The following is a 13,977-nucleotide window of genomic DNA, read 5'->3' on the forward strand; positions in this document are numbered from 1 at the left end:
GAAAGAAAGAAAGAAAGAAAGAAAGAAAGAAAGAAAGAAAGAAAGAAGCAAGGGGGATTTAAGGGAGAAAAACAGTGGATGGATTCAAGATCTACCTTCTGGGTAGAACTAATTTGTCTTCCAGGTGGTGGGAGGTAAGAGAGAGGAGCTGTCAGGGATGTTCCCCAGATCTCTGGCTTGAAACCTTGGTGGTTGGTGGTCTGTTTATAAAGATGGGGAAGAGAGAAGGGAGGGATAGCCTTTGGATCAAAATCAGTCTAGGTTTAGAAGTATTATGTTTGAGTTTCTTATGAATTATTTAAAAGGAGTCATTGAAAAGGCAGGTGTATATGTAAGACTCAAGTTCAGAGAGGTCAGGCCAGGAGGTATAAATTTGGGAATTTTCAGCTGTAATCTGTAGCTGTGTGAGCAAATGAGACTGCCTAAGGATTTACCACTACTTCTTGGTTTTAGCACAGTGCTGGCCCACACTGCTCAAAAACAATTTAAGTTCCTATCTGTTTCATTCACCTTATATCCTCATGCCTAGGACAGTGTCTGCAATATGGCAGATACTCAATAATTTCCTGCGAATGGATTGAATGATTTAGCAACTGCACCATTCGTAGCAGCTGAACAGTGATTTCAAACCTATGTCCCTTAGACTCCAGAGACAATTTGCTTTCACCATAGGACAGTACTTGAGTTCAACAGATAGTCTCAAAAACCTGGTGAGAAACACAAGCACATGGTATCCCCATTATATAAATGAGGAAACTAAAGAGGTCACATAACTTGCCTAAAACTACAACCCAGGTCTTTGGATTCATATTCTAATATTCTTTCACCCTAGTAGAGATGACTTTCAACAAACTAGCAGCTGCTCTAGATATTTTGTACCTGCCAATTGCCATGAAGAAAGAAAAAAAGAAAACCCAAATAAATCAGGTCTGGAATTGGTAAGTGTCACCACTTAAAACAATTTTCTACTTTTCTGCCACGTAGGCGTTTCCATGAAGATTCAGCTCAAATATCATATGGCTTTTATACTTCCCAAAAGCAAGATATTGGCTCCCTCTTCCCTGTGTTCACTGATGTTGTGCTGTTAGAGATATAGTTCCCCTATACCAGCAGTTTCTGTGCCTTTTCAGAAACTCTTCGATCTGATCTGTGTATTAAAAGATACAGTAATGAACAAAGGCAGGGTAGAAAACAGTGTGCACTGCCAGCAGGGTTTTTCTTTTAAGGATTATAGTTATGTACATGCTTGTATGTGCATGCAGAGAGTATTTCTGGAAATTGTCTCAAGAAATTGGTCGCTGAAAAGAGGAACTGGGTGGGGAGGGGAAGGAAGATGTTCTTTTTTTATGCACACTCTTTGTACGATTTTTGAAGGTTTTTTTTTTTAAGATTTTATTTATTTATTTATTTATTTATTTATTTATTTATTTATTTATTTAGAGATCATGAACAGGGAGAGGGGCAAAGGGAGAGGGAGAAAGAGAATCTCAAGCGGACTCCACACTGTGTGCGGAGCCCGACATGGGGCTCTGATCCCACAGCCCTGAGATCCTGACCTGAGCCAAAAACAAGAGTCGAATGCTTAACCGACTGAGTCACCCAGGTGTCCCTGATTTTTGAAGTCTTTAAGGCATGTTTATTTATTAGTTTTAGCCAAAAAAATTTTAATGTAAAAAAAATCTCAAAATCAGGTTATTTTGGTGAACACTAAAGTTTGAAATTAGGACCTGTAAATGATAATTGCAGATTTGTATAAGTTTCAGTATCCAAAATATTTCTGTATTTTGTTTAGATTGGATAATATTGAGAAACAAAGTTGATCAACAAAGCTAAGTGATTACAAATGGCAATAGTTCTTTTAATTGCTCTTCAAATAGGCAGACTCATAAACCTGAAATGGGAGCAATAGAAAATGTTTATTGGAAAAAATTTTCAAGTGGGGAAACAGATGGAGATTTGGATGACATGAGAATGATAGAATATTCGTAATTGGGGCACCTGGGCGGCTCTGTTGGTTAAGTGAATGCCTTCGGCTCAGGTCATGATCCTGGAGTCCTGAGATCGAGTCCCACATCAGGCTCCCTGCTCGGCAGGGAGTCTGTTTCTCCCTCTGACCCTCCCCACTCTCATGTGCTCTCTCTCTCTCAAGTAAATAAATAAAATCTTTTAAAAAAATATTCATAATTGTTGAAGCTGGGTGAGAAGTATAAAGTTGTTCATTATTCTGTTGTTTACTTTGTGTCTATTTCAAAGTGTCCATAATAAAATCTTTTAAAACTCAGTTCACAAAAATAAGCAACTGTTCATATCTTTTATTATAAAAGTCAAATACTGGAAACTTATAAAGCTCTAAATTTAAGAATCTGCATAACTCTACCTATGCTACCTGACATGTTATCCATTTATTTGTTATTGCACATAAGAATGTACATCAGGGGGTGCCTGTCTGGCTCAGTTGGTAAAGCATGCAATTCTTGATCTCAGGGTGTGAGTTCAAATCCCACACTGGATGTAGCATTTACTTTAAAAAAAAAAAAAGAACATATTTCAGGCAGATGAACTCTGCTGTGTATTTAATTGTGCTCAGCACTTATGGTTGCAGGCACATGTAGATTTTTCTAGAAGCAGACATATGCACATTGGATTTTAAAAAGACCAAGGTAAGGGGCTCCTGGGTGGCTCAGTTGTTAAGCGTCTGCCTTCGGCTCAGGTCATGATCCCAGGGTCCTGGGATCGAGCCCCGCATCAGGCTCCCTGCTCAGCCGGGAGCCTGCTTCTCCCTCTCCTACTCCCCCTGCTTGTGTTCCCTCTCTCGCTGTGTCTCTCTCTGTCAAATAAATAAATAAATAATCTTAAAAAAAAAAGACCACTGTAAAGCTACAACCTTTCTATGTAATGACATGTTTATAATAAATTCAAATATGCTTTAAAATGACAGGAAAAATTTATGTCTGACAAAAACAACAGTTCACCTGACAATAGACATTAACAAGGGGTGGTCCCTTGGGGCACCTGGGTGGCTCAGTGGGTTAAGCATCCGACTCTTGATTTCAACTCAGGTCATGATCTCAGGGTCGTGGGATTGAGCCCCATGTTGGGCTCCCAATACTCAGTAGGGAGTCTGTTTGAGTTTCTCTCTCTTTCCCTGCCCAGCTCACATGCACACACACTCTCTCTCTCTAAAAGAAAATAACAAATCTTTAAGAAAAAAAAACAAGTGGTGGTCTCAATGTATTAAAATTTACTATATTAAATTATTTTGTTACAGATGTTTTAATATTTAAAATATATTTTGAAAATGAAACTCAGATCAAACATTTATTCTACCCCTGAAGCACAGGGCAGTTTAAAAACCACCAGACTGTGATAAAATTGAAGGCAGAAAATGTATTTTACTTATCTCTGTCTCTCCAATACCAAACACAATAGTTTGATGAATGAATATTGTTAAATGAAGGTATAGAAAAATTGATTTCTAAGCCCCAAAATAATCTTATTAAAAATTCATCTGTGTTGATTTTTTTTGAGTTCACAAAGTCCATCCTCATTAAAACAACAATTCAATAAAAAAATTTAATTAGAAAGTAAAAATCCACACTTCCCCGATCTTTTGTTTTTCTATGTATAAGGTAATGTATACTTATAAGAATTTTTTTACTTTAAAAAGTAGGATCACATTATGGGTACAAGTTTTGAAACATTTTTTCCCCCCTTAAACATATATCTAAGACTCAGTATACATCTAGATTCTCTCTCCTTTTTTTTTAAAGATTTATTTTATTTTAGAGAGAGGGAGAGAGAGAGAGCATGAGAGCAGGGTTGGGGGAAGGGGCAGAGGGAGAGAAAGAATCTCAAGCAGACTCGGAGCTGAGTGCGGAGCTGGATGTGGGACTCGATCTCACAACCCTGAGATCACAACCTGAGCTGAAACCAAGAGTTGGATGCTCAACCAACTGCACCACCCAGGCACCCCTCTCCTTTTTAAAGGATACATAGTATTCTATCATTTGGCAATACCATAATTCAATCATTCTCCTGCTGATGGACATTTAGGTTATTTTCAATTTTGTGATATACAGTGATATAATGATATCTTTGCACTTACACTTTGCATTCTTGTGAGAGTAGTTTAAAGTTAATGTTGTATGAAAGCAATATGTATACACAAATTAAGAAATCAAATAGCTTTAGAAGGCTGATTTTCTTAAGCAGTCATTTGCTTCATTTTCATTGCCCTTCCAAACCCTCCAAAGAATTTTTAAACCTCTCTGAAAATGATTAGTGATTTCTTTTTTCCCTTAAAGACATCTTAATGGAGGCTTCTTTTCTCCTGCTCTGTTTTAACTAGATATGTTCTAGGATTTCTGCACAGCTGTCATCTCAGGATTTACATTCACTTCTTGGCTGTGCATATATCATGTTCCCTCAACCCAGAGTCTTCCATTTGTGTTTGTTTGTTTACTCTGTTATTTTGTAATAGCTTCCTAAGAAATCGTGTATAGAAGGTAAACTTTTTGAGACGTTGCATGTTTACAAATGTCTTTTTTCCACCCTTGCACTTGATTGACGATTTGGCTTTGGAAAGGATGTTGCCTCAGAAATGTGAAGACATTGCTCCATTGTCATATAGCATTCAGTGTTGCTGTTCATTTATCCAATGCCATTGCCTTTATGTATGATCTGTTTTTTCCTCTCTGGAAGCTTTTAGGATCTCCTCTTTGTTAATGGTGTTCTGAAATTTCATTGTGCTGTGCCTTATGTAGGGCGCTGTTTTATTTTGTTTTGTTGTGTTTTGTTTTTTTAAATACCCTGGGATAGACACCAGATGTTTTTCAGATGGGAAAATGTTGTTGTATTATTCTTTAATAATGTATTTCTCTTTGCTCACTAGCCCTGCCCTGCCCTGAGAGAATGATTCCTGTGAATTATAATTCTATCAGCTGGTTTCTAGTTAGGTTTGGCCAACGTGAGATCAGATCAGAGGAAGAGAGAGAATTTCTTCTCTGCTGTATCCCTTATGTAGAACCACATCTCTTGTGTGGTAGCTGTATCTCCCCCTGGGAGGCCCTTTCTCCTGGGCTCAGGTTGTCACTGCGCTCCATTTATACCACCTGCTCTGACCCAGTCCCTTCTGCCCTGGGACTCTAAGTTTCTCACTGAGGCTAGTCTCTGGACACTCTACCACCCTTGTGTATTCCCTAATCCTTCCTGCTCACTGTTTCTTTAAGTAGTCACTTGGTAAAAATCTCTTTATCTGCACCATATGGGGTGAAGTGGGTTTGCTATAGGGACTCTGATATAGTCTGTCTCTTTCTCTGTATCTCTGTCTCTCCATTTTCCAAGAAATCTTGAGCTTCCTGGACTAACCCTCTTACTTTCTCTTTTATTTTCCATTTCTGTCATCTCTTAGATCTACCTTCTGGGAAATTTCCTTGTCTTCATCTTCCAACGCTTGTATGAATCTCTTATTTCAGCAATCATATTTTTCATTTCCAAGAGCTCCCTTTATTCTCTGATCACTCCTTTTTAATATAGCATTCCATTGTTGTTTATTCATGTTTCATGGATATAATTTATTTATCTTTCTGCATTGTCTCTGCTTTCCAAAAATTCCTTTGTTTTGGTGTCTGCGTTTCATGATAGAGACATTCCTCAAATGTCAAGTGACTTTCACATAATAGGTGATTGTTAGTTCTGTGTACTCACATGGGGCTTCTCCTTGGTGGGTTTTACTTTGGGGTCATCAAGCAGGAATCCACCCGCTTTATTGTAGGGCCTCCAAAAATCATTTCTCTTGTGCTGTTAAATTTTTTCAGAAGAGAATCTGCCAAACTCTTGTCTGGCATTCATTGAGCCAAGGGCAGAAATTAGGCTGAGCAGCTTCAAGTTCAGAATGGACTTTCATTTAATGGGAATATTTTTCTGGAAGAAATTCCTTGAAGGGAAATTGTGGTATCCAAGGATATGCATTTTAAAATTTGATAAATTCCAGTGCAATTTTGGAAACATCCAAAGAAAAAAGTTCAATATGATTTAAAAGAACCAAGCAAATGCATTTTATAAGCTTTAAATGCCAGCAGAATTTAATAAAGTGTTTTCCTTATGGAATTAATGTTCCGAGTGGTAAAATAGACTGAAATAAATTCTTCTTTTCCATGGGTTCTACTTTGCTTCAGAATTAGTATTAACATAGCCTGTTTGAAAAAGTAAATTCTTCATCTTTCTTGAAAATAAAATTAGATTCTCAAAAAAAGCCATTTAATTGGCATAGCTGTAGAGACAAAAATGGAAACCTATCAAGAGGTGCTAGGTGTTATTTATCTATAAGGATGTAGCAGGTAAAAAAAAAAAATTGCCTAAACCAGATGATCTTTGGTAACTGATACTGAGTTTATGACTTGAGTGTTTACAGGAGATCTAATCTCAAGGTGGTGATTGCTCTGTAGGTTATGAAAATAATTAGGGCAAGAAACTATTCAACTACACTCTAGTAGAGAGAGGCAGGTCACAGAACATGAAGATAAGTTACTTCTAGTACCTAAATTATGTTCAGGTCATGTCTGACCTGTAGGACCTAGCTCTATGCTCATCAAAGTGGGTTTTTTCCTTTTTATAATTGCTAATCATTTCCCCCACAAGGTTCCTCCTTATTTTGTGCTCAATTTCTCACTACATAGTAGACAATAAGAAACTCTTCATAAACTCTACTTTGGAGAGGCCAAATCTCAGCCAGAAATAGACATTTCCCTTCCAAATTGTAAAGAAGTATTTGATTGTAAAGAAGTCTTTAGGTTTTCTGTCTCTATGGTGACAGCTTGATGGAGATAGTTGAGGACTAGTACATGAAATATGCCTTGCCCTTTCAAATTCTGTAACAACCACTCTACAGGAGCTCACAGACACCAATCATGGCTGTGTAATCACCATCACTTTACCACAGCTGGACTGGAGCTGGGATTTCTTCACAGAAGGAAACAAAAGTGAGAAAATACATCTAATCTACATTGTACCTAATCTTTCCTACCTGTAGATAGAGTTGAATTTTGCTTAAAGAAATGCAGTTAAGGGGTGCCTGACTGTCTCAGTCGATAGAGCATGCAATTCTTGATCTCAGGGTTGTGAGTTCAAGCCCAAGATTGCTTAAAAATAAAATCTTAAAAAAAAAAAAGAAATGCAATTAAATGCTGTATATTGGCAAATGTGCAGTCCAAGCACCAGCTCATAGTCAACACCATATAACCTACTATGTACCAGATATTGTATTCTATACAAATACTCATCATTGTCAATAAATATTTACAAATGAATGACTTTGAGAGCACTAATATTACCAATGATTACTCTGTCTTTTCTCAATATCACTTAGCCACGCCAGAATACAGAGTGAATTCAAAGGGTAAAATGTCAAATCACTACTTCCTGTTACGCTCAGTGGGAAGTAGCTTAGCCCCCCATTTATGCTGTCTCTGCTCAGTTGAGAGAATTAACTGAGCAATGGTACCCTGTGAGGTGACTTAGGCAGCTAACATGTGAATTAGCTTAACCACGTACCCCACCCATGCAGTGAAAACACAGACCTGCCCAGACTTGGTATTTAGAAAAGTTGGCTAAGATCAAGTGTAGAAAACTAAAATAAGACTCCTGTTTGACTCAGCTCCTAAGTAGTCATTACATGTGGGGCACAAAGACTTCTTGGAGATCTCTCTAAGAAGAAAAGGACTTCAGAGGGCTAGCACTCTGATCTATGAACAATGACTGTCACCTATCATGTCATTGCTTTTTGTATTTTTCCTTAAGCAATGTCCTTTTAAAATCTCCCCTACTAACTGCATTCTCAGGACATACAGTTCTGAGGAAGAATGGCAGCATAGATTACTTCTCAATAAATGCAAAGACTATTAATAGTGAGGGTGAAAAAGAGGAAACCAAAAGTGAAGTTAAATTCATGCTCATCTATAAGTTAATAAAATGGCAATCCCATTCCTCCCTACCTACAACCCAAGAGACTCTACACTAACCAAAGTCTTAGCCTCCCTCCCTTTCCCTCACTTCTAGCATGATTTTTCTTCAATGCTCTCTAAGACTGGCATTTTCTTCTCTTAGGAACATCGCTACATTTCTCATCACTTCCCTCAGGGTGATTCTACTGATCCCTAAATCTTCTTAACTCAAGAGCAAAGGACTTGTGAGAGGAAAATAACCTTAAACCAAATTTCCCCTTTTTCTTATTCTGGCGATTATAACTCTATTTTGCCAGGATCCCAGACATAGGACGATAACAACAATTTTATTGGTGGCAATTATGGCTCTATTTTGCCAGGATCCCAGACATAGGATGATAACAACAGTTTTATTGGTGGTTAACATTTGTGCTCGCTTCGGCAGCACATATATTGGTGGTTAACATTTATTTAACACTCATTATGTGTCACGCACTGGGATGAGTAGAGTACATACTGCAACACGTTTATGCTTTATAGCAGTCCTATACACAGGTACTATTTATCCCCAATTTTTAAAAGATTTTATTTATTGGGCGCCTGAGTGGCTCAGTTGGTTAAGCAACTGCCTTTGGCTCAGGTCATGATCCTGGAGTCCCGGGATCGAGTCCCACATCAGGCTCCCTGCTCAGCAGGGAGTCTGCTTCTCCCTCTGACCCTCTTCCCTCTTGTGCTCTCTATCTCTCATTCTCTCTCTCTCAAATAAATAAATAAAAAAATCTAAAAAAAAAAGATTTTATTTATTTATTTGAGAGACTGAGCAAGAGGGAGAGAGGGAGGGAGCACGAGCAGGGGGAGGAGCAAAGGGAGAGGGAGAAGCAGACTCCCCACCGAGCTGGGAGCCCGATGGAGAGCTCGATGGAGGGCTTGATCCCAGGACCTTGAGATCATGACCTACCTGAAGGCAGACACTTAACCGACTGAGCCATCCAGGCACCCCTATTTATCTCCATTTTTATAGACAAGGAGAAGGAGGGGTAGAATTTTCAGTGGACTATCCAGGAGTGGCTAGCTAGTGTCATAAGACAGGATGAAATCCCAGAGGGTCTGAATCTGAAGGGCAAACCACTCAACCACTGCACTAAGGTAATTTTCTCCCTTCCTGTTTGACTTCAGAGATGCAGTCTAGCATAGTAGTTAAGTTGCTTTAGAGCCAGAGTGTCAGTTCAGATTCCAGTTCCTCACTCATGTTGTATGATCTGGAGCAAGTTATTTAATTTCTTCTCATATAGTTCTAAGTCATATGACAAGCCCTCAGCCCTGTGACCAGCACACACAACGCAACCAGTGAATGTTGGCTATTATTGTCCAAACCTAGGTCAAGCCCTACTGATGGGTTCCATCTCATCCCACCAGCTTATCTTCACTGTATTTCCACAGCCACAGGCCTGACCTGGGTCCTGCCACTAACTTTTCTATATTAGTTTATACACAGCAGGAAGATTAATCTTCCTTAGAAGATTTCATATGCCATTTCCATTTTTAAGAACCTCCAGTGGCTCCCTGTTGCAAATTTGATCAGATCCAATTCCTCAGCTTGGCATTCAGGTATATTTCTACAAATCACCTGTTTAGCTTCCTCAGTCACTCTCTACTCAAGCCCTTCTCACGTATTTGCCATGTGACTTTTTTCATTTGTGTCTTTGGTGTTCTCTAGAATATGACTAGGTGGGGCTTTCTGTAATCATTTAAGTCCTTTGTAAAATTGTCCCTGGGTTCTCTCGGTAAGTATGTTAGTATATTCAGTTAAATTTGCCGTGACTGTTCTAAGAAGCTAGAAGTCTTCTCCTGACTAACTTCACTCTAGCTTGATCATGCTAGTTAACTCCTAACCATGTCTGGAAATACTCTCCATTATGTTCATTTATACTTGTTTATGTAGTACTTAGTGTTTTTATGCATTCTCAAGTCTTCTCTCAGCAATTTTTTAGTCCTCAAGGCCAGAGATCATGGTTTGTCTTCCTTCTCAACCTTCCTTTACACTTAAGGCAAGGGCTTCATAAATGCTGTTGAGTGATTGATGGTGTGAAACAGTTGATGCAAAAGAGAAAGGTCTGTTAGAGGCAAACCAAGTAATGCAACATTGGGACTTATGTTCCTTTAGGTGCAGGTAACAAACAGCTGTGCATTCTGCAGCTTTGCACATCAGGGTAATTTTCAGGATAAGTCAGGCCACTCGCCTCTGACAAACAGGGCATCCTTTCAACTGCAGCCAGAAAAGCTGATCTCTTGATTCTCCATTCCAGGGCGTGGAGGCATGTAAGCAGAAGGCAAGGGATAGGCTGCCATGACATGTCTAGGGGGCTTTGCTGAGACAACACAAAGCCCATAACCCCACAGTGGGGAGAGGAGTCATATTGCAAATAACTCCTTGTCACCTGCTCCAGCAGAGTCAGCAACCTGGCAGCTCTCCCTTCCTCTACCTAATGTTCCCCCTTCCGGGCACCTCGCAGGACTCCTGGTCCTGAGGAGACACTATGCCCTCTCTCCCAATTCCACAAGAAGCAAAAGAAGACAGGATCCATAGAGACCATGTAACTCCAGATGAGTGATAGCTAGAAGAAGAGATTTAGAGATTTTCAAAGTAACGCTGGAACTAAGACTCGAAGTGAGTCATAGATCACTTTAACACTTGTGCCAATTACTTCTTTGGTAGAATGACAAATGGAAGATAGTAATTGAAGCCATTGAAATTAAAAAATTAAATCATTCCAGTTATACCAAAGAGAGCAGAGAAGGCCTGTCAACATTCACATAAAAATGGAAGGGTGACCAAATTCCACTGGGCTTGGGTGTGGCTCTTACTTTAAAGGTAGAAAAAAAGTTTTTTAAATGTTTATAAATCAGAAGTGGAAACAGGTAGAATCATACAATTTTAGAGCTCATTTGGTCCAAGTTCTGTATTTTACAAATGAGGAACTGAGGCCCAGGGAGGAAAATTAAGTTTCCAAAGGCCATAGGAATGGTGACAGAGCCAAGATGCGAAATCCGTCTCCTGACATTCCAGGGCAAGGTACATCCACTGAGCAGTAAAGATATCTGCACTTGGGTAAGTTCTCACATTCAACCATGGCCCAGAGAACATGAGTAAATATAATACCTTTCCAGAAAGATAAAGTTCCACCCCCACCATGCTGGTCCACAACACAATAGAGCCCAGTTTTTCTAAAAACGTCCAAGTTCTCTGATTTGCATGCTGCTCTCATGTCCAAGTTGGGGGTGGGGGGGGAATAAAATAAAACAAAACAAAACACACACACACACACACACACACACACACACACACACACACAAACATGTGAAGAGAGGTAGAGAAAAAGGAAAGAAAAAAACAAAACAAACAGTATAACCTAAAGCAGAAGCAGGCTTCTTAGTGGCTTAGGAGTATTTAGTAACACCTGGGAGCCAGGAGGACCTGAATTTTCCTGGCTTTATCTCTGCCACTAACCAGCTTTGAAAAGTCATTTAATCTCTCTGGACTTCAGTTTCCCATTTGTGAAATGAAGGCATTCTGTAGTAATTATCTCTAAGGTCTCTTTCATCTCTAATGTTTTTAAAAAATATTTATTTATTTGGGGCACCTGGCTGGCTCAGTCAGTAGAGCGTGTGACTCTTGTTCTTGGAGTCACGAATTCAAGCCCCACGTTGGGCAGAAAGTCTACTTAAAAAAAAAAAAAAGGGTATGTGTTTGTTTATTTTTTAATTGAAGTGTAGCTGACACATAACATTACATTAGTTTCAGGTGTGTCATTCATCTCCAAAATTTCAAGTATATTAGAATAATATTCAAGTCTCATGACCCTAATAGAATTTTATCATATCCCAGGTTAGTAACAGAAAAATATGTATAAAATGAGGGTGATAAGGAAGTAGGCGGTTGATTGCGAATTAAATCAAAGAGATATATATTATGTGCCTGTTCTATGCCAGGCCTAGAATTCTCAAGACAAAGACATGGCCCATGCTCTTGAAGAGCTGTCAGCCTAGAGGAAAGACCTATAAGACTCTATATTCACAGATAATCTCTTATCTAAGTACTATCCAGGTCTGACCAAAGATCAAACAACTATTCAGGAGAGTTTTGCCAGAGACAACTTGGTAGGCAATTTTCTGGTTTATTTCCCCTCTTAACATTTTCACCAACTCCCAAGTATTACAAGGTAGTAAGGGCTGACCGGTCACTGCGAGAACCGACCTGAAGAGCATCCCTAATTCATACTTACTGGCCAGGAGCATGGAGGTCAGACACTGTAATCAAAGCTGCTCACTGAGAGTAGTGTAAATAATAAATGTAAATGTTACTTAATCAAATTTTATTCTGGATCAAAGCAAAATGCTAGGAATCTGGAGTGCATGATAATTACTCTGAAAATGGACAAATCAGCATAAGCAGCTCTATTTGTTTGATAAGTTGAGGGCAAGAAGTGGTCTATGAAATATGTGCCTCTTGAGAGGCTTCTTAATTTTAGAGGTATTGTTAAGACTTGCCAGAGGTGTAAACAAGGTGCTCACTACAAGATACCCTCTTTATTACAAGACTAAATTTTCAAGTTCTGCTCTTGTTGTATACCACCTACTTACACAGGTAGAGTGATACTAAATCCATTACTACTCCATGTAACAACCTGGGGAGCAGCTACATTTCAGTTCACTAAAAATTTCAATGGCCAGGTAGGTATATAATGCAAAGTGAAAACTTAACATGTGGAATCCTGTATACAAGTAGCCTTAAATTACTTCATCATGTCTCAACTTAGGTGTTGTCTTTTTATTCAAACATTATTTATTTTGTGCATAAATTACCCAAGCTACAGAAGTGGCGGGGGGAATGGGGAGCAGACCTAGAAGAAAGTAATTTCTCAGTCTCTGAAGAAATAACAGACTTTAGAAGAAAAATGACTACAGTTTACTCTCCCATGAATGAGGTATGAATAGGCACCCTCTGCTTCCTAAGCTAGAAATCACAGAATCAGGACTCTGAACATATTTCACCCTCCTCTCTTTTTGGGAACCCACTCTATTTTTTAAAATTTTCTCTATAAATTTAAAAATAGAGTTCAGAGCCTCTCTGATCATAAGCCCTAAACCAAGATGAATCATTTTGTCATAATGTCACTGGCTTCAGCAATGCCTTATGATTAAACAAAAACCTTTCCAAATAATCTCCAAAAAAGAATTAAGTACATTGAGCACTTCACTGCACATTAAATGAGCAGGCTATTACTATATAGGGACAAAAAGAAACAGCGAGCTTTAGTATTCCACTAGATAGAACTCAGCTTTGGAGCAGGAAAGGAGAATGGCTAAAGGAAAATAACATGGCAAGAGAATTGTTATAAAAAAAATACTGGGGCACCTGGGTGCTCAGTCAGTTGGGCAGCTGCCTTCAGCTCGGGTCATGATCCCAGGGTCCTGGGATTGAGCGCCACATCGAGCTCCCTGCTCAGTAGGGAGTATGCTTTTCCCTCTCCCTCTGCCTCTCTCCCCAGCTCCCTCTCTCAAATAAATAAATAAAATCTTAAAAAAAATACTTAGGTATAGGGTAGATTTTCCCCTCTTTTTTGGGGGGAGGTGTTTGTGTCATGAGAGGTTTCTTTTAAAAGAGTGCACAAACCTACTGTAGAAAAAAATGTAAATGCACAGTTAAGCAATGAATAAGTAAATAGAAATAAAACAAATTAAAATCATCTGTATCATCTCCCAAATGTAACTGCTATTAAGCTTTTTCAGCTATTTTTCCATGCACTTGTGTATTTATTTCACACACAGAAAGAGCAAGAATCAGGGGCCTGGGTGACTCAGTTGGTTGAGACTCGGTCTCTGCTCAGGTCATGGTCTCAGGGTTGTGAGTTCAAGTCCTGCGTTGGGCTCCATGCTGGATATGCAGCCTACAAAGAAAGAGAAAGAAAGGAAGAAAGAAAGGAAGGAAGGAAGGAAGGAAGGAAGGAAGGAAGGAAGGAAGGAAGGAAGGAAGGAA

This window comes from Callorhinus ursinus, unplaced genomic scaffold, assembly GCF_003265705.2.
Source record: "Callorhinus ursinus isolate GAN/ISIS: 27379988/994484 unplaced genomic scaffold, GSC_fseal_2.0 scaffold2, whole genome shotgun sequence".
NCBI classification, from domain to species: Eukaryota; Metazoa; Chordata; class Mammalia; order Carnivora; family Otariidae; genus Callorhinus; species Callorhinus ursinus.